The 27550-nt window shown below is 38.2% G+C and overlaps 1 protein-coding gene across 7 annotated transcripts in view; it reads left to right on the forward strand.

Moving 5' to 3' along the window:
- Window positions 1–27550, forward strand: part of EIF4G3 (eukaryotic translation initiation factor 4 gamma 3) — a 320627-nt gene that overhangs the window by 74570 nt on the left and 218507 nt on the right. For all 7 annotated transcript variants that reach the window (XM_058718791.1, XM_058718790.1, XM_058718783.1 and 4 more), the window contains one exon: window positions 8752–8827. The gene's annotated coding sequence lies outside the window, so the exon portion shown is untranslated. Of the gene's footprint in view, window positions 1–8751; window positions 8828–27550 lie in introns of those variants that run through there.

The following is a 27550-nucleotide window of genomic DNA, read 5'->3' on the forward strand; positions in this document are numbered from 1 at the left end:
TCTAAGCAGCTTATGTTTTTGGTTAAACTTAAATGTGACTGTCGGGAAATCAGTTTCTGAGTTAGTAGAAAACCAGAGCCAGAGCAAGGGCTTTTCTGGCCAAGCACTTTGAAACTAAAGTTTTCAGATTTGTAAAAAAAAATACAGTTTAATGGTTCCCTAGTTGTTAACATTCATATAGTGGTTTCTAGAAACAGATTTGCGCAGAAACACAATGGGAAAGAAGGTATAGGCTGTTTGCACTTTGCAATTCCGAAATCAAAAGTGACTGGAAAACTCATTTTTTCTCATAAATTAGTAAAAACTCTGGCCAGAAAGCCAGAAGTTTGAATATTTATATACTTTGCAGTAGAGATAAATGTGTTTCATTAAGGAGTATTGCCCGTAGACCCTGCTGGAAATGTTATATAATGTAACAACTGTATTAACTTTCTATCTTTGGAAAAATTCTGAATTCCAGTAAGGGATTTTGGACCTAAATTAACAGTCCAACATTAAATTGAATTGAAAGAATAAAATGGCTAGTTTTATTTCTCTGCAGTTTCTTTTTATTTATTTATTTATTTTTTTAAATGTTTATTTATTTTTGAGAGAGACAGAGACAGAATGTGAGTGGGTTAGGGGCAGAGAGAGAGGGAGACACAGAATCTGAAGCAGGCTCCAGGCTCTGAGCTGTCAGCACAGAGCCCAACGTGGGGCTCAAACTCATGAGCTGTGAGATCATGACCTGAGCTGAAGTCAGATGCTCAACGGACTGAGCCACCCAGACACCCCTATTTCTCTGCAGTTTCAATGGCAAATGATATAGAGCAATGAAGAAAATTTTGGTTTTCATAGAACATTGGTGTCCTTATACACACACACACACACACACACACACACACACACACACACACATTTTTTTTTATAGACTCCAAAGTTAAAGCAGGGGTAGATTTGTCATAGTGTTTAGGTTTGAGAATACAGTTCCTGTTTTGTTTTTGTCCAGAGTTACTAACCTTGTGATCCCTGAGATTTCTGTATTTGCTGAGTAGAGTCATTCAGGGTTATCATTCTTTGTGGCATATTTTACATGTTTGATGTCTATGAGGTCTATGCTTCACAACTTTAAATTAATTCAGTCTTGTCTGTTTCATCTTTAATTATAACATGCATTAATCTAATCAGCACAGCTTTGTGAGTTTTTTGCCTTCATTTATTTATTTTGATAGAGAGCGTGTGCATGCACAAGCCGAATAGGAGCAGAGAGAGAGAGGGAATCCCAAGCAGGATGTGCACTACAGTGCAGAGCCCTTCTTGGAGCTTGAACACATGAACCATGAGATCATGACCTGAGCCGAGACCAAGAGTGGGTTACATAACTGACTGAGTCACCCAGGCATCACCCTTCAGCACAGTTTTATGCTTGGGTTTGAGATGAACTGTTTCTTTGGTATCACCTATGTAAGTAGCAGTTAGCTGAGGATACTTTACTGTTAGCCTCTGAGGGTTCCATTATGGAATTTGCTTCTCTTATTGATACACAGTTTTCTATAGCTCTAGTCCTTATCTTTCTTTTTTATTCATTTTTTACAATGTTTATTTACCTTTGAAGGAGAGAGAGAGCATGAGCGGGGTAGGGGCAGAGAGAGAGAGAGAGACAACACACACACACACACACACACACACACACACACACACACACACACACACAAAACCCCATGTGGGCTCCAGGCTCTGAGCTGTCAGCACAGAGCCTGACGTGGAGTTGGGACTCACAAACTGTAAGATCATGACCTGAGCCGAAGTTGGATGCCCAACTGACTGAGCCACCCAGCACCCCTAGTCCTTATCTTTTATGAAGCTTTTCCCAGTGTAGGAAAGGGTTATTTTTAAAAAAAAGTTTTTTTTTACATCTTATTTTTTATTTAAAAAAAATTTTTTTTTTTTTAACGTTTATTTATTTTTGGGACAGAGAGAGACAGAGCATGAACGGGGGAGGGGCAGAAAGAGAGGGAGACACAGAATCGGAAACGGGCTCCAGGCTCTGAGCCATCAGCCCAGAGCCTGACGCGGGGCTCAAACTCACGGACCGCGAGATCGTGACCTGAGCTGAAGTCGGACGCTTAACCAACTGAGCCACCCAGGCGCCCCTACATCTTATTTTTTAAATTTATCTTTGAGAGAGAGAGAGAGAGAGAGAGAGAGAGAGAGAGAGAGAGAGAGACAGAGCACAAGTAGGGGAGAGGCACAGAGAGAGGGAGACACAGAATCCTAAGCAGGCTCCAGGCTCTGAGCTGTCAGCACAGAGCCTGACGTGGGGCTTGAACTCACAAACTGTGAGATCATGACCTGAGCCAAAGTCGGAAACTCAATTGATTGAGACACCCAGACGCCCCGGAAAGGGTTATTTTAAATAAAACGTTATTGTGGTAAAATATGCATATCGTAAAATTGACTCATTTAAAGTGTACAATGCCCTGGTTTTTAGTGCATTTACGGATGTGTGCAGCCATTTCCACAGTCAATTCTAGAACATTTTTATCTCCTTAGAAAGGAACCCCATTCCTCTTAGCTATCAGCTCCCTCCCTCTTCATTTTCTCTACTCCTAAGCAACTACTGGTCTTTCTGTCTTTATAGCTATTTTGAACGTTTCATAAAAATTGAATCCTGTAATATGTGGTCTTCTGTGACTTTCACTTAGCATGTTTTCAAGATTCATCCATGTTGTGGCATGTATTAGTATTTCGTTTCTTTTTTTGCCAAATTTTTTTTTTATGCTTTCCATTCATCAGTTGATGCACAGTTGAGGTCTTTCTACCTTTACTATTAGGAATAATAGTGCATGTAAATAAATATTAATGTGCAAGTTTTTGCAAGGATATGTGTTTACATTTCTCATGGGTATATACCCAAGAGTGAAATTGCTGGGTCATATGATAACTCAGTGTTTAAACTTTTGAGGAACTGTCACAGACCGTTTTTCAGAGTGGCTTCACAAATTCACATTTCCACCAGGAGTATATGAGGGTTCTCTGTCCTCTCACTGACTCTGGCGTTTTGATTATAGCCATCCTTCCTGGTAGGTATGAAGTAGTATCTCATTGCAGCTTTGATTTGCGGTTCCCGGTTGACTAATTATATTGAGCATCTTTTCATGTGCTTTTTGCCCATTTGTAGATCTTCTTTGGAGAAATGTCTTTTCAGATCCTTTCTCCACTTGAAATAATGGGTTATTTGCGTTTTTATTTTTGAATTGTAAGAGTTCTTTATATATCCTAGATAGAAATCTCTTATCAGACATAAGAGTTGCAGATATTTTTTCCTATTCTATGTGTTGTCTTTCCATTTTCTTGGCAGTGTCTTTTGATGTACAGTACTGTTTAATTTTGTTGAAGTATGATTTATTCTTTTGTTGTTGATTTTGGTGCTCCTGTATCTAATAATCCATTGCCATATATGAGGCCATGCAGATTTATTCCATGTTTACTTCTGAAAATTTCTAGTTATATAGCCTTTACATTTAAGTCTTTGATCTACTTTGAGTTAATTTTTGTCAAGTAAGCAATCCACCATCATTCCTTTGCATATCTATTCAGTTGTCCGAGCAAGAGGGCGTTATTTTTTATATTAGCTTTCTATAACTAATTAGTCAGTTTCTATATGCAGCACATCTCAAACACTTCAAATAATATAATTTTGGACTCTTAAAATATTTTTTTGAAACATTCTGAATTAATCTGGACAGTTTTCTGTGTGATAAACAGTGACATGGGATTGCTTCTTATAATTACATTTATGTAGACAGTGTGTTTTTCCAGTTTTGGCTAGTGCATCTCCTTTATAAAGGTAGGTTAAATTTTGTTTTTTTGGGGGTATATTTTCAAGATATGCTAGTTTATTTAAATTGCATTTCTTTAATTTTTAAAGAGTATATCCCTTCCTTAATGGGATATTTATATTAATATTAAATGGAATTTATATTCAATATTAATATATTTAATATTAATTAATTAAATGGAAATAATACCAAATGGAATGTAGCTATTTCCAAAGCAATTGTATGTGAAAAGAGTGTAGTATAGAAATTCTGCCCTTATCCTTTTATGTTATACATGTTCTCTTCCTTTATTGTTATCAAAACTCTATTTGAAGAAGGAGGGATGCCTGGCATGTCAGTAGAGCATGCAACTCTTGATCTCGGGTTGTAGGTTTGAGACCCACGCTGGGTGTAGAGATTACTTGAAAATAAAATCCCAACAAAAAAAGAGAAAGTGGAGAAAGGTGTAAATTGACTGATATTACCATATTGCCATAAAGCTTAAATAAGAAATAACGTAGAAAAAGATCTTTTTCATTTATTTGTTTTTATCTCCTGAAATCGGTTTCCTGTGTCTTCTCTAAAGTAATTTGTGCAATGGGATTTGTACCCTTGCTTTCACTTTCAGTGAGGCAATAATAACTTGAGGTTGTAACTATAAATATTGCTTATGGTGAGCATTGATTTGGGAGAGTAGCTTTTCTTAAAAAAAAAAAAAAAGTTTTGTTTTTTTTTTAAACACTTATTGATTATTGAGAGACAGAGAGAGACACAGAGCATGAGCAAAGGAGGGGCAGAGAGAGAGAGGGAGACACAGAATCCGAAGCAGGCTCCAGGCTCTGAGCTGTCAGCACAGAGCCCAACGTGGGGGTCAAATCCAAGAACCATGACATCATGACCTAAGCCGAAGTCGGGCGCTTAACCGAGGGAGCCACCCAGGCACCCCTGTGTTTATTTATTTTTGAGAGAGAGAGAGCAAGCAGGGGAGGGGCAGAGAGAGGGGATCAGAGGATCCAAAGCAGGCTTGGTGCTGACAGCACAGAGCCCAACGTGTGGGTCGAATTCACAAGCTATGAGATCATGACCTGAGCAGAAGTCGGATGCTTAACCGACTGAGCCACACAGGCGCCCCTAGCTTTTCTTATAATGGATTGGGGTAAAGTTTAGGAACATTCAGCTGTGAGTTGTAAATGGAACATTAGTGTTTTAGCATACTGGAGGAAGATTTCTATTGATTTTCATTAATTATTTTCTAATTTCTCAAGATAAAACCTTTTGAGGAGATAGTGACTAGAGGTCAAACTCAGGGTCAGATACAATTGCCATTGAGCAAGAAACTTCATCCTAATGAGAGTTCATCATTCATGAAATTTCAGTACACATCTGTAAGTTTAAAAAAAATTTTTTTTAAATATTTATTTATTTCTGAGACAGAGCATGAGTGGGGGAGGGGCATCGAGAGAGGGAGACACAGAATCTGGACAGGCTCCAGGCTGTGAGCGGTCAGCACACAGCCCGACGTGGGGCTCGAACTCAAAACCGTGAGATCAAGTCCTGAGCTGATGTCGGTCGCTCAACCGGCTGAGCCACCCAGGCACCCCCAGTACACATCTGTAAATTAAAAAATTACTGGTCCCTTCTTTCTTTCCTGACATAAGCAGGAAACATTCAGATCATTATATAATCTCACTGATCTTTGGATTTCTTTGACAAAATCTTGTGTTTGAAAAATTTGTATCTGCCTAATTGACATTTAATGTGGAGCGTATGTAGTGAGTTCTTTAATAATCAATTTAGAGTGTGTTGTGCTTTAATACTCTTAAGTCTTCAAATTTTATTTATTTCTTACATTTTTTATTAGAAAATGAACGTGCGGAATTAAAAAATTATTTTCCATTTGTATTTCTATTTAGAATCTTAATTCAGTTATTATATACCATCCTTCTGGTCTTGCTAATGATTTTGCTTATATTTCCTAATGGTATAATCCATAGTAGTTTGAACTGCAGAAATGTCAAGTGAGTATGCCTACTGTGTTTTAGTGTTGAGATTTAAAAAATAAAAAAACAACATATTCTGAAGCACTGCACATGCATATTATCACTGTTCATTAGTTGAATTTGAATTTTAAGTGGTACTCTGAGAAGCCTTTTTTTTTTTTTTTTTTGCTACCTTGAGCTCAAAAGTAAATAAGTAAATATCCAGTGATGTATGCTGGAGATACAGTACTTGGTGAAAGCTGGTAATAAGCTTAATTACAGGCAGAATTAGGAGGAAGTATGTTGTTGTGAAAGAGCTTTACATGCACGTCATTTCTTCGAATTAACTTATTTATGGAGAAAATGCCTAGTGCCTATTTCAGTCTGGTTTATTTAGGCTGTTTTTAGTGGAAAGAGGGGCTAAATAACTTACTTTCAAAGAAGCAAAAATATAGGAAGTTAAATTAAAAAAAAATGTTTAATGCTTATTTTTGAGAGAGAGAGCTACAGAGCATGAACAGGGGAGGAGCAGAGACAGAGGGAGACACAGAATCTGAAGCGGGCTCCAGGCTCTGAGCTGTGAGCACTGAGCTGGACGCAGGGCTTGAAGCCAAGAACCACGAGATAATGACCTGAGCCACCCAGGCGCACCCCACAAGTTAAACTTTTTATTGAGATATAACTCACATGCCATAAAATTCACACTTTTTAAAGTGTACAATTTAGTGGTTTTTAGCATATTTATGAAGATATGTGATAGGAAAAAAATGCTCTGTAAAATAAGCTGACTTTGATACATTAATTGCTAAGTCTGTATTAATAAGTGTACATTTGCCATTGGGCAGATGATTCAGTTTAGGCCAAGAATTTGGGACTTCCTAGAAATTTTGGGGTGACACTCCATTGACTCTTCTATGAGACGAACTGTTCATTTAGTTTTGTCATATAGATAGGGGCAACCATAGTTTGACCAGGTTGTGGTCATTATTCTGTTCGTGACATATTGATATAATAGGAAGAGAGTGGTTTTTAGAATTCAGGAAGACTTGATCTGGCCTGAGTACCTAGCCTTAATAACTGGGGCAGGTTACTTCTTGCTGATTCTGTTTATAAGAGATATTTTGGAATGGTTCGGTGAAGACAACGTAGTTGGTTAGGCTTGCAGCCTGTTTTAGATTCAGATCTCCTGACTTGTATTTTCAGTTTTTGTTTTTATAGAATTATGTTTTTGTTTTAAAATTAAGAATTTTTACTTCAACATTCTTTTAAGAAACAATTTATCAACCTGTAGTATTCTGTTGGTGGTTTACAGAGAGTGAAATAAACAAAATAAACATTATTTGTGGCCCAGAAGAATGTTTGTTAGTGGGACTCTTGGCCAAGTATATGATTGCCTCTTTACAAATCTCATAATTGTATTGTTAGGCAATAAAATAACTAATAGAAATCAGGAACCTCTAACCTTCCTTTGTAAGGTTTAAATGGCATGTCTCAGCTTTTGGGGGCATAGTACTAATAACTCTCATTTGAGATTATTCTCATGTGGTGAGAATTAGCCTTAGCTAGAAGAAGCAAAAGTCGTTGGCTTTGCAGAAGAAGGAATGGCCTCATATTTTCCACCATTCATGTGACCGCGGTGCAGAACTATAATTCAAAGAAAGTTTTATTCCAGCCAAGGGTAATCTTCTTTCTGAAAGAATCGACAAGCTCATAATGAAGGACTATTGTCCCGGACCTTATTATTAGCCTTATGCTTTCTACATTGCAAACATATATAAAGTTTTAAAGAAGCAGCTCCTGTATGAAATGTTTTAGTTTTGTTATTTCTTGCAGTAGTTTAAATCAGTTTCTTATGTGTAGGGGATGAACTGTGTGGTCTGAGGTGGTTAGTTTAAAGAATTGTCTAGAGACTGGTACAGTGTTACTGATTTTGAGTGGCTAAACCATGGATGGTTTTTGCTTTATTTTCCCTCTCCCACCTCAACAAACTGTTGCTACTTACATATAAAGAATTGAACTTTTAAGGATTCAGATTTCTGTAACTTGTGGTCATTCATATAAAATTATTAATCGTAGCTGGAATTTTGTCTTCTAAAATGTTTCATTGAATTAGAAAGGAAAATGATAGAAATTTGAAGTACTTGTTAGGTTTAGGGAGGCATTCTGTTTCATTTTGGGTTTATTATATTTTTAGTCCTCTTAAATAGTACATTTAAATGATTCAAAAATTTTATTATGGAAACATTCAATACACTTATGTAATCCCACTGTGTGGAGAGAATTGCTGTTAATCTTTTGGTTGCTGTTCTTTTTTGTTGTTGTTGACATTCTTAGAGAGGTGAAATATCATCTCTCATCACCAGGTGGAAGGAGCTCACATCATTTACTTTTGAAGCTGAGTAAAATGATAGTCTTTTGTCTTTTAACAATATCCTGGCCACATGCTGGAATATTTTAATTGTTTGCTGGAGAGCCATTGTGGGTTTGTGTTTTTTTTTTTTTTTTTTTTTTTTTTCAATGAGTTGGTTGGGAAATATGGAAAAGGGAAAGAAGCAACTAAAATAGAAAAACCAGGAAACAATTATATTAGTCATTCCTGTGCAGTTAGCAGAAGAGACTGTGTCTTTTTCAGTAATTTACATGTATCTTTCTGGCTGTCCTGCTCATACTTCCTTAGTCTTTTTCTCTAGAAAGTAAAGGTGGTAGATTCTCATCATGGACCTAAAGTGTGGAGGCTTGTTTGTTTTGAGTTGCCATGGAACGTTTATCATGGGAATCACTTGGAGAGATTGATCTGATTACATGAAGAAATTTGAAATATTTGTTTTCCGTTTTTGTGGAGAAGTAAATGAGTAGCCTTAGTAATTACGTGACAAAACTTGGGTCATGGACAGAATCTTAGGATGGTAATTTTTTGCTAATGCTACAGCAAGGCATTTTTGAGTTCTCTTATCCTTAACTCACTCTTCTAGAATTCCTAGAGGACCTGCACAGCAGCCTCTCGAGGATCGACTCTTCACTCCCGCTGTCCCGGCAGTGTATAGCACGGTGAGTACCTCATGGTTGCTGGTCGTATTGGGTAACTTCTTGCACATAAGCGTTTGATGTCACAACAGTGTTGGTTTGAATGACATGTGAAAGGTTTTTGGCAAAAATTAAATGAAAATCCTGAACTGAAATAGGTGTATATAATATAAGAAGGGTGACTAGGTCTTTCCCCCCATCATCTTAATTTAATAAGTGAATATGAAACAAGCATTGTCTTCAGATAGATTGGCTCATACACCTGTCACCTTTTTTTCTATTTTTTCATCTTTCCATAAACCTACCTCTGTCCTTGTCTTGTGATTCTTTTAGGATATTGAGTTTTAATTTTCTTTTTGGATATTTAAAGTGTTGGTTTGTTTTGTTTTTTAATGTTTATTTATTTTTGAGAGAGACAGAGACAGAGTGTGAGAGGGGCAGGGGCAGAGAGAAAGGGAGACGGAATCCGGAGCAGGCTCCAGGCTCTGAGCAAGCTGTCAGCACAGAGCCTGATGCAGGGCTTGAACCCACAAACTGCGAGATCATGACCTGAACCGAAGTTGGTCGCTCAACCTACTGAGCCACCCAGGCGCCCCTCTTTTTGGATATTTAAAAAAAATTTTTTTTATTTTACTTTTTTTAATTTCAAAAGTTTTTCTTTTTCCCTTTGATTACATAACAAAATTCAAAAAGTTTAGAAATGAGAAGATTGGTTTGTTTTTTTTTTTTAATTTTTTTTTAACGTTTATTTATTTTTGAGACAGAGAGAGACAGAGCATGACCGGGGGAGGGTCAGAGAGAGAGGGAGACACAGAATCTGAAACAGGCTCCAGGCTCTGAGCTGCCAGCACAGAGCCCGACGCGGGGCTAGAACTCACGGACCGCGAGATCATGACCTGAGCCGAAGTCGGACACTTAACCGACTGAGCCACCCAGGCGCCCCTGAGAACATTGGTTTTAATCCAGGAAATTTAATTTTTTACATTTAATTTTGAGAGAGTTGGGGAGGAGCAGAGAGAGCGAGACAGAAGATTGAAAGCGGACTCTGCACAGACAGCAGACAGCCCGAAGCAGGGTTCGAACTCGCAAACCTTGAGACCAGGACCTGAGTTGAAGTCGATGTTTAATGGACTGAGCCACCCAGGCGCCCCTAGGAAGTTAAACTTTTTATGTTAAATGATTGATTCAAATTCATAAATGGAGGGAAATTTAAAAGTTAGAGGATGAAGGTAATAAAATTAGAAGCGGATTTCAGGTGTCTTAAAGTGAGCCTAAGGGAATTTAGGGAAAACTGAGCAATCAGACCTAGCTTTTAAACATTTCAGTTCATCATACCATTTATTCCTTACCATATCGATAAGGTGCTTTAAAAGAAATTCACAGAGTGGGGCACCTGGGCGGCTCCGTCGGTTAAGTGTCTCATGTCAGCTCAGGTTATGATCTCATGGTTTGTAAGTTCGAGCCCTGCATCAGTCGCTGCACTGACAGTGAGGAGTCTGCCTGGGACTCTCTCTCCCTCTCTCTTCCATTTTCCCAGTTGGGTGTGTGCGCGCGTGCACTCTCTTTCTCTCTCTCTCACTCTCAAGATAATAAACTTAGGAAAACCTCACAGAGTAGTGAGAAAGAGGAGTAAATAAATAATTGTAATCTCAAGTGGCATGATAAAGCAATGATTCTTATCCTTTTGGGTTATGAATTACTTTTACAATCTTGAGTGTAGTCACAGTGCTTTCTTCTCAAAAAACAGCATATACCCAGTATCTACATATAATTTCAAAATTTCACAAAGATTATTAGGCCATTCATCGGCCCAAGGTTAAGAACCTTTTTTTTCTTTTAATTTTTTAAATGTATGTTTATTTTTGAGAGAAAGACAGAGTGTGAGCAGGCCAGGGGCAGAGAGAGGGGGAGACACAGAACCCAATCAGGCTCTAGGCCCTGAACTGTCGGCACAGAGCCTGATGGGGGACTCAAACCCACAAACCATGAGATCATGACCTGAACCGAAGTCGGATGCTGAACCCACTGAGCCACCCAGGCGCCCCTAAGAACCTTTGATAAGAGAGAAAAAGATACTATATATGGGAAAGGAAGAAGTCACTTCACTGAGGAAGTGGCACTAAGCTGGAAGGTATAGGATTTCTCTAGGCAGAGTAGGGGAGCAAAAAACCTTCTAGGAAGTTAAAATTCAGAGGCATTCTTAATGGAATGGCCAGTAGTCAGCTTAGTGTGGCATATGTGCTAGGCTTTGTAGCAGAAGTAGAGATGCGATAGATGGGTTTGGGAGGTTTGAAGATTGTCCTAAAGAGTTAGAACTCTATTGTGCATGAATGGGTAGGATGGTTTCCCTGAAATAAATCTCAGTTTATTCCTAGTGTAGATCAGTTAACACTTGTAAATTACTTTTTGAACCCCTTGACTCTTAAAATGGACTCAGTTCGTATAACAAATTGCTTGATCTTTTTAGTAATTGAGAAACTTCAATTTACATGGAAAAATAACCTTTAGAGGGATACCTGGGTGGCTCATTGGGTTAAGCATCAGTCTTGGTTTCTGCTCAGGTCAAGATCTTGTGGTTCATGAGCTCGAGCCCCGAGTCAGAATCCTCTCCTCTCTTTCTCTTTCTCTCTCTCCACTCCTCTGCTTGTACTTGTTTTCTTGCTTTCTCTCTGTCCCTCAAAATAAATAAATGAAAGAAAGAAAAATAACCTTCCAAGTTTTTTTCTAGCATAAACTTTCTATAGACCAGAGGGTTTTGTTTGTTTTGTTAGTCCTGAGCATAAAGGCAGCTTTGCCATTCAGTTATTTTTCACAGTTAAGATAGGTAAAAGAAGAAAATGAAAATTTTTAGTAATGTTAAGTGATTTCTACAGGCATCTACTATAACCATTTTTTTTTATAGAGTTTCCTTTGTCTTTTTTTTCTGTGTTGTAGGCTCTGTATAAGATACTTTATTATATTTTGTCAGTTTATATTATAATGTTAGCATTTCCTTTGCTATTTGAAACACGTCTTAAATAATAAATGGCTTTCTCTTGTTTTGTTTTTTTTTTTAACAAGAATGTAGTATTCAGTCAACATTTGACAAATCTATCTCAAGCTTTTAATGTGTGTCAGGTACTGTGTAGGTGTTGGGAATGTAGTAGTGAGTAAACCAAACCCTCCGTACTCATAGAGTCTGTACCTTTCCATGGGATAGAAGGAAAGTAAACAACTATATGCACACTACAGTTTTGGGTAGTAATAAGAGCCTTGATGAAAATGAGGCATGATAAAGGGATAGAGAATGATTGGACTCCGATTTTCCTTGGGCTCTCAGGGGAAGTTCTATCTAAATAAGGCCTATAAATAGAGAGGTAAGAAGTGAGGGAGTGAGTCTTGCAGATTTCTAGGGAAAGTACATTTCTAGTAGAAAGAACTGCAGTGCAAAGGTCCAGGGAGGGGTGCCTGGGTGGTTCAGTTGGTTGAGTGTCTCTTGTTTCTGCTCAGGTCATGATCCCAGGGTCATTGGATTGAGTCCCGAGTCTGCAGAGAGTCTGCTTAAGATTCTGTCTCTCTCTCCTCCCTTCTTTCTCCCTCTGCCCCCTCTCCTGCTCACTCTCTCTAAAATAAACAAAAATAAATGATAAAAAGAATAAAAATCAAAGGCCCAGAGATAGCAAGGTGCTTCGTGTGATCTTAGAATTGTAGGGAAACTAGTGTGGAGTAGAGAGGGTGGCAACAGAATTCAGAGAAGCGTGTGGAGTATCCGATTAGATGGGGCATTGTTTAGCATGGTAAGAATTTGGATTATTATAATCTAAATGTAATTGAAAGCCATTAGAAACTTAAGAGCAGGAGATCTGAATTTCCTTTTAAAGGGTGACTGTAGCTATTGTGTAGATAGCAGACTGTGACTAGGGCAGGTGGCTGTGTTGGTGAAGTGGAAACAAGATGAGTTAAGTGATTGTTCAAGTAAAACAGGCAGAAGATAGATGACGGTGGCTTGCCCTAAGATGGTAGCGGAAGAAGATTAGTGGTGGGATTTGGTATATAGATGCAGTAGGATATCGTGGTAGCTTGCACGTGAGATGTGGGAGGAAGAAGACTGAAGGGGGACGTTAGGGATTTGGCTTTGAGTAACTGAATGAATGTGGTACTGTATACAAATGAACACCGGGGCAGGAATAGGGTTATTGTTGCGAAGAATGAATAGAATTAAACATTATTTTGGTGAGAAGTTAAACGTTAGGTTGTTTCTAAATTTCCTATCAGGAATAACTGACTGAATTTAAAGTCTTTCCTGAATTTTGGGTTATTTTTGTGGAATAACGTTCTAGAAATGAAATTACTGAGCTAAAGTATAGACATGTTTTTGAAACTCCTCATAAGTGAAGACATGTGACTTTGTAACCTTAGTACTTTGGAGAGAAGATTATCTTGTGAGTGACAGCACAGTGCCTGCTACAGATTTTACATGTCGTGTTTTGGAACAAAGGTTTTGAATTTATTTTTTTACTTAGATCAAAGTTGACTTTTACTGTTTGAAGCTACTGTTATATATGTAGTCCTTCGATCAGTTAAAAAAGTGGGTACATCAATTACATATACTGCCTGTTCTGGAAGGATGAGGGGTTTTATTTTAGGCAATAAAAAGTTACCTTAAAATATGGCAGTCTTCACTTTTGTAATCAGTTTCCATTCATAGCAATTTAAATTTCTGCCTTGCTTTTACAGTGTTGTGCACATTAACTGAATGAGTAGGAGAGTGGCTGACCAGCTGCTCTGACATTCTTAATTCCCCCTTTTCTCAACCCCAAGATTACGTATTGGTTACTGTTTCTCTAGTGTCTGGGTCCATTAGCATCGTTTCTGTGTCATAAAATAAAGGCTAACCCTCATTTCACCTCCTCCTGCCTTACCACATGGTGCCCATATGTCACTTTAATTGAGTTGGTTGAATTCCTTGAAAGACAAAAACATGAATCCTGGCCAGTCTTAAACAATTAGACAATCAAAGATTTTACATTTTTGTGTCTGATATGCAGGCTTTATGCACTTATGCCAGCCATTTTAGTAGGTTTTCTGCTGGTAATCAAAGAAGTATCCAAAGGAGGACTCAGTTACATGTTTTAGCTTGATTATCATTTATTTATTTACTTAAGCCTGATTTATATAAGTTTCTCCCTGGAATGTTTCTCTGGGATGGGAAGGATACTTTTGTTATTATACCTTATTAACCGTTATTATATTAGAGTGATTGATTATGTGAACAAAAAAAGAATAGAGCCAGTATTTTTTAAACTCTAGTAAGAGAGGTATATATTACATGGTAGAGAAGAAATGGCAAAACTGAAGGAATGAGCCAGTAACTTGAAATATATTCATGAATAACTCTCTCAATTAGCATACTTATGAAAAACAAACTGAAATTTTACCATCTTGTGTGTGTGTTTGGCTTCATATTTTCTTTAGAGAAATTAGATTTTATGACTAGTAAGCCAGTATTTTTTTTTTTTAATTTTTTTTTTCAACGTTTATTTTTTTTTTTCAATGTTTTTTTTTTTTTTTTTTTTTTTTTTTTTATTTTTGGGACAGAGAGAGAGACAACGTTTATTTATTTTTGGGACAGAGAGAGACAGAGCATGAACGGGGGAGGGACAGAGAGAGAGGGAGACACAGAATCGGAAACAGGATCCAGGCTCTGAGCCATCAGCCCAGAGCCTGACGCGGGGCTCGAACTCACAGACCGAGAGATCGTGACCTGGCTAAAGTCGGACGCTTAACCGACTGCGCCACCCAGGCGCCCCAGTAAGCCAGTATTTTTAATATAATTGCAGAAATAAACTGGAATTTTCTGGAATAATGACTACAAAAAGCAGCAGTCATATTCTGGTAGATTATAAGAGTTGTCTTATTAACTGCTTTTCCAGAATTCCTATAAATAATTAAATCTGAATGAATTATTCCTTAATGCGATAACATTTCATAATCCTTTTCAGCCAGCTTATACTTTTAAAGTCTTGTTTCTGTCATCCTATAGTTCTGTGTCATCTAATTAGAAGATCATACGTTTATGTTTGTTTTCAAGTCACTAATAAATACTGAGTTGGCCAACATGTCAATGGAGATAGCTGCACAGAGACAAAATTTAGCGTGGGTTGATCAACACTCTAGTGAGATGTAAATCTACTTAATTGTCCTGTAATCCAGCACAGAATAACAATGCATTTTTTCCCCCATGGTAAATACACCACTTGAGCTGATGATTTATTTATGTAGACTTTATTTTTGTAAACAGCTTTCTTGAGATATATTTGATATACAGTATATATAGTGCCTATGATTTAAATATATTTAAAGTATACTCTTTAAAGTGTATAATGTGGTTAGGTTTAACATACTCCCATGAAAACCTTTGCCACAATCGATAAAATTAATATATGCGTCATTCTTAACTTCCCTCCCTTCTTCCTAATCTTTCTTTTCCATCCCTCCCCCCCTCACCCCGCCATTGGTCTGCTTTGTATAATGATGAACTCCTTCTCAAGACACTTATTAAAAAGTATAATAGGAAAAGGAATAATGTAGTAGGTACTGGTTGGCTTTTGTTTTTTAATTTTCCTTTTGTCACTCAGATTGTTTCAATATATTTCCATGCTGTGTTTATCAGTAGCTTGTTCTTGGGAGAAAAAGTAATCTTTATACTTATTATTTTTTTAGAAAAAGTAAACTAAAGGTTAAAAATTCAGGGCTGTGATAGTCACATGTTCAATGTATTCTTTTTTGCCCTAAGGATACATTTAAAAAAGAATTTATATATGTGAGAGACAGAAAGAGCACATGTTGGGGAGGGGCATAGAAAGAAGTAGAGAGAGAATCCCAAGCAGGCTCCCTACCCAGCCCAGGAGCCCCATGTGGGCTCCATCTCCAAAACATGGGATCCTGACCTGATCTGAAACCAAGACTCAGACGCTTAACTGACTGAGTCACCCCAGGGCCCCTGGAGTTTGGTTTTTATTGAACATAATATAAATCATATGATTATACAATCTGTTTTTTTTTTTTTTTTTTGTAATGTATTTTTAGAGAGTGCGAGCAGGGGGAGGGTCAGAGAGAGAGCACGGACAGGGGAGCCAAAGCAGGCTCTGTGCTGACAGCAGCAAGCCTGATGTGGGGCTCAAACGCATGAACTGTGAGATCATGACCTGACCTGAAGTCCAACGCTCGACTGACTGAGCCACCGAGGGACCCTGGTTGTTGTTGTTGTTGTTGTTGTTGTTGTTGTTGTTGTTGTTGTTTAAATACAACATGTTAACACATAATGCAAACATTATAAACGTTAGTTTGTAGCATGTCAGTGAGGTGAACCCTAATTTGTATAATCTGTACGTTTAAAAACCAGTGTTGGGCTTAAACACTTTATTTTCTGTTTTAAATAATTTTGTGATTTATACATATACATATATGTATGTATATTTTTGTCTCTGTTTAAATAGCATTACTTCGTATTTAAGATTTTCAAAAGTAGCCTTACATAAACACAGTGTAAAGATACTTAATGTTTTTGACATGTTACATAGTTAAGGCAGGTTATGTTGCTGTAGAGTATAGGAGTGTTTCCATTTCATTGTGTCTTGAGTTTCAGGTGTTCTCATTTTCATTCTAACTTGATAGGTCAAAAGTGCAGTTTCGCAATTCACAACAGAGAAAATCAGCAGGTTAAGTGACTGTAAGAATGTTTAGCGTTGGTGAAATCATGATGTCATTTTTCATTTATAAAATTAGCAAACGTTTAATTGTGTACCCATTTTCAGTTGTAGGAATGTAATAATCGGAAATGTTTTATAAGTTTCTTTTTAAAAGCCTTTTATTCTTTTTTCCTATTTAATATTTTTACATTATGGAGTATAGAGAAGGAATAAAATTTTCCTGATTGTTGTGACAAAAAGGATGTGGTTGTAAGAACATGGTAGTTTTACAAGTATTCTTGTCACTTTTCTCCAGTAGCATTGCTGATAGGTGACCACAGTTAGAAATCCAGATTCTTGTGTTTGAAATTTAAATAAAAGATGGAAATCACATTTAGATAGTACCTTATTTTTAAATAAAATTGTGGTAAAATATACATAACTTAAAATTTACCATCCTAATAAATTTATATTTTATTTATTTATTCTTAATTTTTTAAATGTTTATTTTTGCGAGAGAGAGAGAGACAGAGAGAGACAGAGCATGAGCCAGGGAGAGGCAGAGAGACATGGGGGGAGACACAGAATCGGAAGCAGGCTCCAGGCTCCGAGCTGTCAGCACAGAGCCGGACTTTGGGCTCGAACACACAAGCTGTGTTATCATGACCTGAGCCGAAGTTGGATGCTCCACTGACTGAGCCACCCAGGCACCCCTGTTTTATATTTTAAACTGTTTGTTTACTCACTTATTTAAGTAATCTGTACCCCCCCCCCCCGCCCTCAAGTTCAAGAGCTGTGCTCTTTTTTTTGTTTTTGTTTTTAAATGTTTATTTATTTATTTATTTAATTTATTTTTTTAATTTATTTTTGGGACAGAGAGAGACAGAGCATGAACGGGGGAGGGGCAGAGAGAGAGGGAGACACAGAATCGGAAACAGGCTCCAGGCTCCGAGCCATCAGCCCAGAGCCTGACGCGGGGCTTGAACTCATGGACCGCGAGATCGTGACCTGGCTGAAGTCGGACGCTTAACCGACTGCGCCACCCAGGCGCCTCAAATGTTTATTTATTTTGAGAGAGAGAGAGAGCGAGAGCGAGCAGGGGAGGGGCAGAGAGAGAGAGAGAGAGGATCCCAAGCAGGCTCTGCCCGCACTGTGAGCATGCAGCCTGATGTGGGGCTTGGACCCACAAACCGTGAGACCATGACCTGAACCGAAACCAAGAGACAGATGCGAGAATCAGACACTTCACCTGCTGAACCTCCCAGGCGCTTCTCCATCTTAGTCATTTTATTTTATGTTAATTTTTTAAAGTTTATTCATTTATTTTGAGAGAGAGAAAGCGCAGACACATGCATGAGGAGGGGCAGAGAGAGAGGAGACGGAGAATTTTAAGAAGGCTCCATGTGCTGTCAGCCAGGAGCCCAATGTGGGGCTCGATCCCACAAACCTTGAGATCATGACCTGCGCTGAAACCAACATTCAGACACCAAACCCACTGAGCCACCCAGGCTCCCCTCATCTTAATCATTTTAAAGCATAGAGTTAAGTGTTGCTAAATACTTTCACATTGTTATGTAGCCACTGTTACCATGCATCCTCAGAAGTCTTTTCATCTTCTAAAACTGAAACTGCCTATTACAACAACTGCCACTACTCTATAACAACTTCTCATTTTCCCCTCCCCTGAGTCTCTGGAAAGCACCACTCTACTTTCTATCTCTATGACTTGGACTACTAGAAATACCTTCTGTAAGTGGAGTTATGTAGTAGTTATCTTTTTGTGACCGTTTTTTATTTTTATTTTTTTTTAACGTTTATTTATTTTTGAGACAGAGAGAGACAGAGCATGAACGGGGGAGGGTCAGAGAGAGGGAGACACAGAATCCGAAGCAGGCTCCAGACTCTGAGCTGTCAGCATGGAGCCCGACGCAGGGCTCGAACACACAGACCGCGAGATCATGACCTGAGCCGAGGTTGAACGCTCAACCGACTGAGCCACCCAGGCGCCCCTTTTTGTGACTGCTTTATTTCACTTAGCCTACTGTCTTCAGTGTTCATCCGTATCGTAGTGTGTATCAGAATTTCCTTCTTTTCCAAGGCATGTAGTTTTCCAGTTTTCCCAGCACCCTTTGTTGAAAAGACTGTCTTTTTCCCATTAAACGGTCTTGGCACTCTTTGTGAAAATCATGTGAGCATATGTGCGAGTATTTATTTTTGGGCTCTCTATTCTTTTCTATTGATCTACATGTCTGTCTTTATGCCAAAACCACATGTTTTGATTTCTATAGCTTTGTAGTAAGTTTTGAAATCAGGAAGTTTGAGTCCGTTGGGGTGTCTGGGTGGCTCAGTTGGTTAAGCATCTAATTTTGGCCCAGGTCATGATCCTGCGCTTCATGGGTTCGAGCCCCGCGTTGGGCTCTGTGCTGACAGCTCAGAACCTGGAGCCTGCTTCAGATTCTCTCTCTCTCTCAGCCCCTCCGCTTCTTGCACTGTGTCTGTCTCCCAAAAATAAATAAATATTAAAAAAAAATTAAAAAAGAAACTGAGTCCTTCTGTTCTTTTTCAAGATTGATTTGTCTGTTTGGGCTTTCTTGAAATTCCATATAAATTTTAAGATGGATTTTTCTATTTCTGGAAAAAAACATTGGGATTTTGGTAGGAATTACATTGGATCTGTAGATCACTTCAGCAGTAGGGACATCTTACAATATTGGGTCTTGTACTCTGAATAGGAGATGTGTTTTCATTCATTTAGGTCTTTAATTTCTTTTAGTCATGTTTTATAGTTTTTACTGTAGAATTCTTTGACTTCTTTGGTTAATTCCTATGTATTTTATTTTTTCTGATGCTAATGTAGATGGAATCATTTTCTTCATTTCCTTTTCTGATAGTTCACTGTTCATGTATAGAAATTCACCTGATTTTGTGTGTGTTGACTTCATACCTTGCTGCTTCAATGAATTCGTTTATTGTTCTGCGAGTTTTTTGGTGGTATCCCTAGGGTTGTCTTACATATAAGATCGTATCATCTCAAACAGATAATTTTGCTTCTTTTTCAGTTTGTCTTTTATTTCTTTCTCTTGCCAGTTGCTCTGGCTAGGATTTCCATTACTGTGTTGAAAAGAAGTGGTGTACGCAAGCATCCTTGCTTTGTTTCTGATTTTAGAGGAAAAGCTTCAGTCTTTTGCCATTGAGTACAATGTTTGGTGTGGGTTTTTTATATATAGCTTTTATTATGCTAAGGTAGTTTCCTTCCTTTTTTAGTTTGTTGAGTCTTATTTATCATGAAACGGTAAAGTTTGTCAAATGCTTTTTCTGCATTAGTTGAAATGATCAGGTGGGTTTTTTCCTTCATGTTGATGTGATGTATTACACAGATTGATTTTTTTGTTTGTTTGTTTGTTTATTTTGAGAGAGAGAGAGAGAGAGCGTGTGCGTGCGTGCGCACGTTGGGGGGTGGGGGAGAGAGAGAATCCCAAGTGGATTCCGCACTGTCAGCACAGCGCCTGATTTGGAGCTTGAACCACGTACTGTGAGATCATGACCTGAGCTGAAGTTCACGCTTAGCCAACTGAGTCATCCAGGCTCCCTGAAGAGGGAATCATAACCAGGCCCCATGCCCAGTGCAGAGCCCAACAAGAGGCTCATCTCAGGACCATGAGATCATGACTTGAGCTGAAATCAAGAGTCGGATTCATAACCAACTGAGACACCCTGACGGTGCTAGGGTGTTTTTTGTTTGTTTGTTTGTTTGTTTTTGAGTATTTTTGCATTGATACCTGTAGGAGATATTGGTCTATAGTTTTCTTATAGTGTCTTTATCTGGCTTTTGGTATCAATATCATGCTAACCTCATAGAATGAGTTAGGAAGTATTTCCTCCTCTTCACTTTTTTGGAAAAGTTTTAGAAGAAAGAGGTTAGAGTGGGAGAGAGCCAAAGCATAAGAGACTCTTAAAAACTGAGAACAAACTGAGGGCTGATGGGGGGTGGGAGGGAGGGGAGTATGGGTGATGGGTATTGAAGAGGGCATCTTTTGGGATGAGCACTGGGTGTTGTATGGAATCCAATTTGACAATAAATTTCATATATTGAAAAAAAAAGGAAAAGTTTTAGAAGAATTGGTATTAGTTCTTCTTTCCATGTGTGGTAGCATTTTCCAATAAAGCCATAAAGTCTAGGGCTTTTGGTTTTGTAATTGTTTTGAGTACTGATTCAGTTTCCTTACTAATTATTCACCTATTCAGATTTTCTGTTTCTTCATGATTTCATCCTGGTAGATTTTGTGTTTCTAGGAATTTGTCCATTTTACCTAGGTTATCCAATTTGTTGGTGTTTAGTTATTTTGTAAATTTTGGCCTTTGATTTAATGTTCAACTCAGAATTCTGTAATCGCTTGGAAATATTTAGGTCAGGGGTTCTCAACTGGAGATGCTTTTCCCTCCAGAGGACATTTGGCAATATCTGGAGACAGTTTTGGTTGTCACAATTTGATGGGGGTGGGGAGGGAGAAGGGAATGAATGCTTGTGACATTTGAAGGCTAGAGACCAAGGATGCAGTTAAACATCCCCAAGTGCAAAGATAGCCTCACAACAAAAACTTCCCAGCCCAAAATGTTAATAATGCCACTGCTGAGCAACTCAGATTTCGATTCTCCCTAAATGTTAGCAACGTTATTAAAATTGTTAACAATCCAGCTGGTATTTGTTGAATAGGAGAAAACCATTGATATGAAAGTAAAAATTAATAAAAATTATAGTAAGTGCTTTGAAGGAGATATGGGGATATACGTGATATAAAATGAAAGAGTAATTTATAATTAGGTATGAGCCTGAGAAGGTGGCATTTTAAGATATCTGAACCATGAGGAGAATTCAGTCCTTAATGGATAGGGAGGAAGTGTGTCAATCTCCCCAATAGATTTGCACAGTAAGGTTTGTAGAAGAGTAGAGCTCTCCTGGTAGCGGGAAGCTCAGAGCTCTGGAGACAGCACAAGATGGCAGGCTCAGAACTGGTGCCGTCCGTTAATAGCATGTCTGTTCAGGGGTAGCTGGGTGACTCAGTCGTTGAAGCCATGTTGTTAGACATGTTGGATCAGGTCACGATCTCGGGGTTTGTGAGATCGAGCCCCTTGTCGGGCTCTGTGCTGACAGTGAGGAGCCTGTTTGGGAGCCTCTCCCTCCCTCTGTCCCTTCCCTGCTTGTGTGCACACTTGCGTGTGCTTGCTCATTCTCTACCTCAAAAATAAATGAACAGACTTAAGAAAAAATATGCCCGTTCGGCACTTGAAACATGTCTAGTGTGACTGAGGAGCTGAATTTTCAATTTCATTTAATTTTTGTTAATTGAAATTTAAATAGATTGTGGTTATCATTGGAAACCAGCTTTAGAGGGTGACAGAGTCTAGATCATGCCAATTTTGTAAGGTTCTGAACAGGCATTTGTATTTTATTTGGCATGCTGGAGCCATTCATGTATGGATATGACATGTTAAGATTTAAATTATAAAAATACTTTGATGCTTCTTGTGTTAGTCGATGAGTTGGAATTCACGGTTTACATGGGCAGCAGAACGGATAGTGGTTAAAAGTGGCTAAATGGCTCCGGAATGATACCAGATGAATTCCGTTCCTGGTGCTTTCACATGAGCAGCTGTGTCTCATTGAGCAAGTTAAGTTGTTTGTACCTTAGTTTCCTTCCTCATTAGTAAAATGAAGATAGTTATTACATTCATCTCAAAAGGTCATTATGGAAGTTGAGTAAGACCAATCCATTTAAAACTGGTAAAGCCTGGTATGTAATCATCATTCAGATTCTTGCAGCAACTGCTGCCCCATCACCACTCTACTTTTACCACTGGTACAAGAACCAGCCAACTACTGACTGCTCTTACGATGCCTTTGAAATGATACCTCGACAACCTTAATGTTAGGGTAGATGAAATGTTTGTGTTTTCCATTTTAGTAATGCGGCTTTTAAGACTTCAGGATTTACTGCACAAGATGGTTTTTGGAATGTCTAAATTACAATAGGAAAGTAAGCTCTTTCCTTTAATAAACTAATAAAGGTACCTTATGGAAACCTAGCAAAATTAGGGGATAAAAGACGTAGTGTCATTACCCACGTGTTAAATAGTGTTAACTTGTTTTATATTTCTTCTTTTTAGTTAGTCACTGCCATATTGTTAGGCCTATTGTTTTATTTTTAGCAATTCCATGCAGTTTTTTGTTCAAAATAATATAATTTTAACAATGTTGTCCAGAAGTTATTGTAATTAGAGATTATTATCCCATTTTTATAAATCATTAGGAAAAAAGGTTACCAAAATTGGTACAATAGAAAGGTAGTCAGATGAGCTAAGGTTTGTGTCACTTTTATTTCCAAGCGATTTATTTTTTTATTGAAACGTAATTGACTTGTAACATTACAAATTTAAGGCATACAGCCTTTTGATTTGATATACTTACGTATTGCAATAGGATTACCACAATTACCTTAGCTAACGACTCCATCATGTCACATAATTACCATTTCTTTTTTGTGGTGAAAACATTTAAATCTAGTTTTTAACCATTTTCCAGTGTATAATATAATATTGCTAAGTATAATCCACAGTGCTGTGCATTAGATCCCCAGAATGTATTCATCTTTTAACTGCAAATTTGTACCCTTTTATCAACATTTCCCCAGTTCCTCAACCCCCAGCCCCTGGTAACTACCATTCTTTACTTTATTTCTATGAGTTTTGACTGTTTCATGTTCCACATAGAAGTACTATCATACAGTGTTTCTCTTTGTTTGACTTACCTCACCTAGCATAATGCCTTCACAGCCCATTCATATTGTTGCAATTGGCACATTTACTTCTTTTTTCTTATGGCTGAGTAATAATGTGTGTGTGTGTGTGTGTGTGTGTGTGTGTGTGTGTGTATGTACGTCACATCTTTATCCATTCATCTCTTGACGGGTTTTGAAGTTGTTTCTGTGATCTTGCCTATTGTGAATAGTGCTGCAGTAAACATGGAGTGCAGTTATCTTTCTGAGATCTTATTTTCATTTCTTTTGGATGTATACTCAGAAGTGGGATTGCTGGATCATAGAGTCAGCTGAGTGTAAGCCTTGTATCATTATTTTTTTTTAAGTACTCTACACCCAGCGTGGGGCTTGAACTCAAAATCAAGAGACAGATGCTCCAGTGACTGAGCCAACCAGCCCTGAACCTTATGTTATTTTGAGAGATCACCTTGGACTGAATATTATAAAAATGTATAAGCTATCCAAGACTGAATATATTTCATCATTTCCTTATTTTCCTTGGGTTCACCTTTTACTAACATCTTCAGAAAGTTTTACTTTTATAAAAACCTCATTCTGGGGTGCCTGGGTGGCTCAGTCGGTTGAGCGTCTGACTTCAGCTCAGGTCATGATGTCTCAGTTCGTGAGTTCGAGCCCCGCATCGGGGTCTGTGCTGACAGCTCAGAGTCTGGAGCCCACTTCAGTTTTTGTGTCTTCCTTTCTCTCTGCCCCTCCCCTGTTTGTGCTCTGTCTCTCTCTCTCAAAAATAAATAAACATTAAAAAAACACCAAAAACCTCATTCTTACCTGTCACTAACATCACCCTCCTTTCTTTAAGTAAATCCCATAGTCAGTATCAGATACTGTACTTAGGAAAGGCTAATGCTCTTACTGCTATATTTTGTTATTGTTGTTAAAAATTATGCCTGTTGGGGTGCTTGGGTGGCTTAGTCGGTTATGTGGCCAGCTTCGGGTCAGGTCATGATCTCTTATGGTCCGTGGGTTTGAGTCCCATGTCGGGCTCTGTGCTGACAGCTCAGACCCTGGAGCCTACTTCAGATTGTGTGTCTCCCTCTGCCTGCCCTTCCCCTGCTCGCTTGCTCTCTCTCTCTCTCTCTCTCTCTCTCTCTCTCTCTCTCTTTCTCTCTCAAAAATAAGCAGTCATTAAAAAAATGTACCTGTCAATTGGATTGAGTCTTTTTTCTGTATTTCCTTTCTTTTCTAAATATAGGTTTGTTTATTTGTTGTAATATTTAAAACATGTTTGAAGTTTCTTTTCTGTAGAATTTTTTTAAAAGTTTGTTTAGTCTTGAGAGAGAGACAGAGACAGAGTGCGAGGGGGGGAGGGGCAGAGAGAGAGGGAGACACAGAATCTGCAGCAGGCTCCAGGCTCTGAGCTGTCAGCACAGAGCCCAACATGGGGCTCAAACTCACAAACCGTGAGATCACAACCTAAGCCGAAATCAGATGCTTAACTGACTGAGCCATCCACGTGCCCCTACTGTAGCATTATAAATACAACTGAAAAAGCATCTGGCCTCTGGGAGCTTGGTATTGGGGCTTAAATATTGGTAATGTGGCAGAGTTATACAGGATAATTGAGACAGATTTAAAGTAGTAAATGTTTATTGAATGAAAACTGTGTTCAAGGTTTTGTGTCAGATAATAGGGGTAGACAGGGGCACCTGGGTGGCTCCCTCAGTTGAGCGTCCAACTCTTGATCTCAGCTCAGGTGTTGATCTCACTGTTGTGAGTTCAGGCCCCACACTGGGCTCCATGCTGGGCATGGAGCCTACTTAAAAAAAAAAAAAAAAAAAAGATAATACGGAAAATGATGGTGGATACTGTGATTCTTGTCTTTAAGGGTTCTCATTTTACCAGCATGATGTTAAAATGTTATTTTATGTACATATTGGAAAATGAGAAGGACCCATTAATGACCATATAAATTAGAACAAGTATATGTAAGGAAATAGCAAGTAACATTTATTGGTAGAGTTATCATGGCTTCTCATTAGGAAGAAGTACTTGGAAGAGTGGAGCATGACTGTAACTGTTCATCAGAGGAAGAAGATGGCTAGATGAATGGGCAGAAGGTTTGGACTGGGTCTTAGTGGAAGTGGGGATAAGTGAACATATTCCAGTTAAGTCCTTTAAAGTGGATGATGATAGTACTGCTCCATGATGTAATAAGTCATGAAATACATATAAAAATTCACCAAACCTGATCAGAGGAGTTGACCATGAGAAAACTGATAGAATAGTTATAGAACATTTTCTTCATTATCACTTACTGATGATGTGACACTTACTAAGCACTTACTATGCACCAGACACTATTCTGTGCACTTTACTTGTATCTTCTCATTTAATCCTTATAACAAAGGTATGAGGTAAGTATAATCATGTCCCTTTTATTAGTTGGGGAAGCAGGCACAGAGTTGAAGAGTCTTGCCCAAGTTTCTCTGGCTAGTACATATAAAGGCAGGATTTCAATTCAGATGGATCGTTAACATTTGTTGAGCGATTACTGTGTCCCAGGCACTGCTAAGTGCTGTACGTGCACTGCACTGTTTAATAATCCTGAGGACAACTTTTCATTTATAAATAAGGAAGTGGACTTAAAGATGTATAATTTGAATACAGGTCTATAGGACTTCACAGTTCATGTGAAGTACTACATTTAGTGTGTGGCAAGCTGCCTTCTTTTTGTTAACCTCTCACTGATGAGGTTAAAAGCAATAAATTCAATACTCAACTTTTTTTTAGGATCAGGACTTTTTTTCCTTTTTTTTTTTTTAAGGTTTATTTATTTTTGAGAGAGAGAGAGAGAGAGAGAGAGAGAGAGACAGAGCGTGAGCAGGGGAGGGGCAGAGACAGAGGGAGACACAGAATCCAAAGAAGGCTCCAGGCTCTGAGCTGTCACCACAGAACCCGACGCGGGGCTTGAACTCACGAACCTTGAGATCACATCCTGAGCCGAAGTTGGATGCTTAACTGACTGAGCCACCCAGATACCCCAGGACTCTTGATCACATGATGAAAGCGATGGATCTACTTTCAGAGCAGGGAACTTAGAAACTATACATATGTTTATTGAAGTTTTATGAGAATGCAAGGACCCTCACTCATAAGATTGTGGGTATCATTTATACCCTGGTTTTTAAACATTCTAGGTCTGTTTTTCTGCTTTTCTTGGCATTTGCTGAGGAATTACATTTATGAAAATTAGGATTCCTTGTTAATGAGCAATTTTGCATTAAATATTAAATCACATACCTAATTAAAATATCATTTAATATTTATTTACTTGACTTTTCTCTTTCAAAAGAAGGATTCACCTTAAAGATACAAAAAAGTTGTTTTGTTGTTAAATGTCACCTATAAATTGCTTTTGAATTTCTCAGATAAGAAAATAGAAGAAACAACAATCAAGACCTTTAATGTTAGAGAACTCCAAAAATGTGTTTCATTAAACTCTTGGATATTGCCTTCAGGGCCATTCACAAAGCATCCTATGTACTATTAAAAATAAAAGAACTGATAGGGACCAGTTTAAAATAAAATGAGTCATATGAAATTGGACTTGTGTGGTAAATGGAGTTGTAATTATTTCAAGGAAAAAGAAAATGTTATTTCAAACATAGATTTACTTACCCCTGTGAAATTGGTGGCATGAATAGCAAGGTCATTTTTTACTGTAAGGTTGGATAGACATGGACATGTTTAATTTCCACTTAATTCAGTTCCCTTTTTATCTTTTATCTTTTTTTTAAATTTTCTGTATTTTAATGTTTATTTATTTTTGAGGGAGAGAGCTAGGGAGCGGGAGAGAGGCAGAGAAGTGAGAGAGGCAGAATTCCAGGCAGGCTCCGTGCTTCTAGCCCAGAGTCCAATGTGAGGCTCAAATTCAGAACCCAACTGTGAATTCATGACCTGAGTCAAAACCGAAGCAGATACTTAACTCACTGAGCCACCTGGGTGGCACGCCCCCTCCTTTTTAAAAAAAAGAAAAATTTTTTTTTACATTTATTTGTTTGAGAGAGTACAAGTGGGGGAGGGGCAGAGAGAGAGAGAATAGGACACAGAATCTAAAGCAGGCTGCAGGCTCCGAGCTGTTGTCATAGAGCCTGACGTGGGGCTTGAACTCATGAGCAGTGAGATCATGACCTGAGCCGAAGTCGGATGCCCAACTGACTGAGCCACCCAGGTGCCCCAAGAGTTAATTAGTTTTTATATGTGAAGATAGTTTTACTAAATGGTTGGATTATCTTTTAGTAGAA

This window comes from Neofelis nebulosa, chromosome 2 (genome assembly GCF_028018385.1).
Source record: "Neofelis nebulosa isolate mNeoNeb1 chromosome 2, mNeoNeb1.pri, whole genome shotgun sequence".
Classification (NCBI taxonomy): domain Eukaryota; kingdom Metazoa; phylum Chordata; class Mammalia; order Carnivora; family Felidae; genus Neofelis; species Neofelis nebulosa.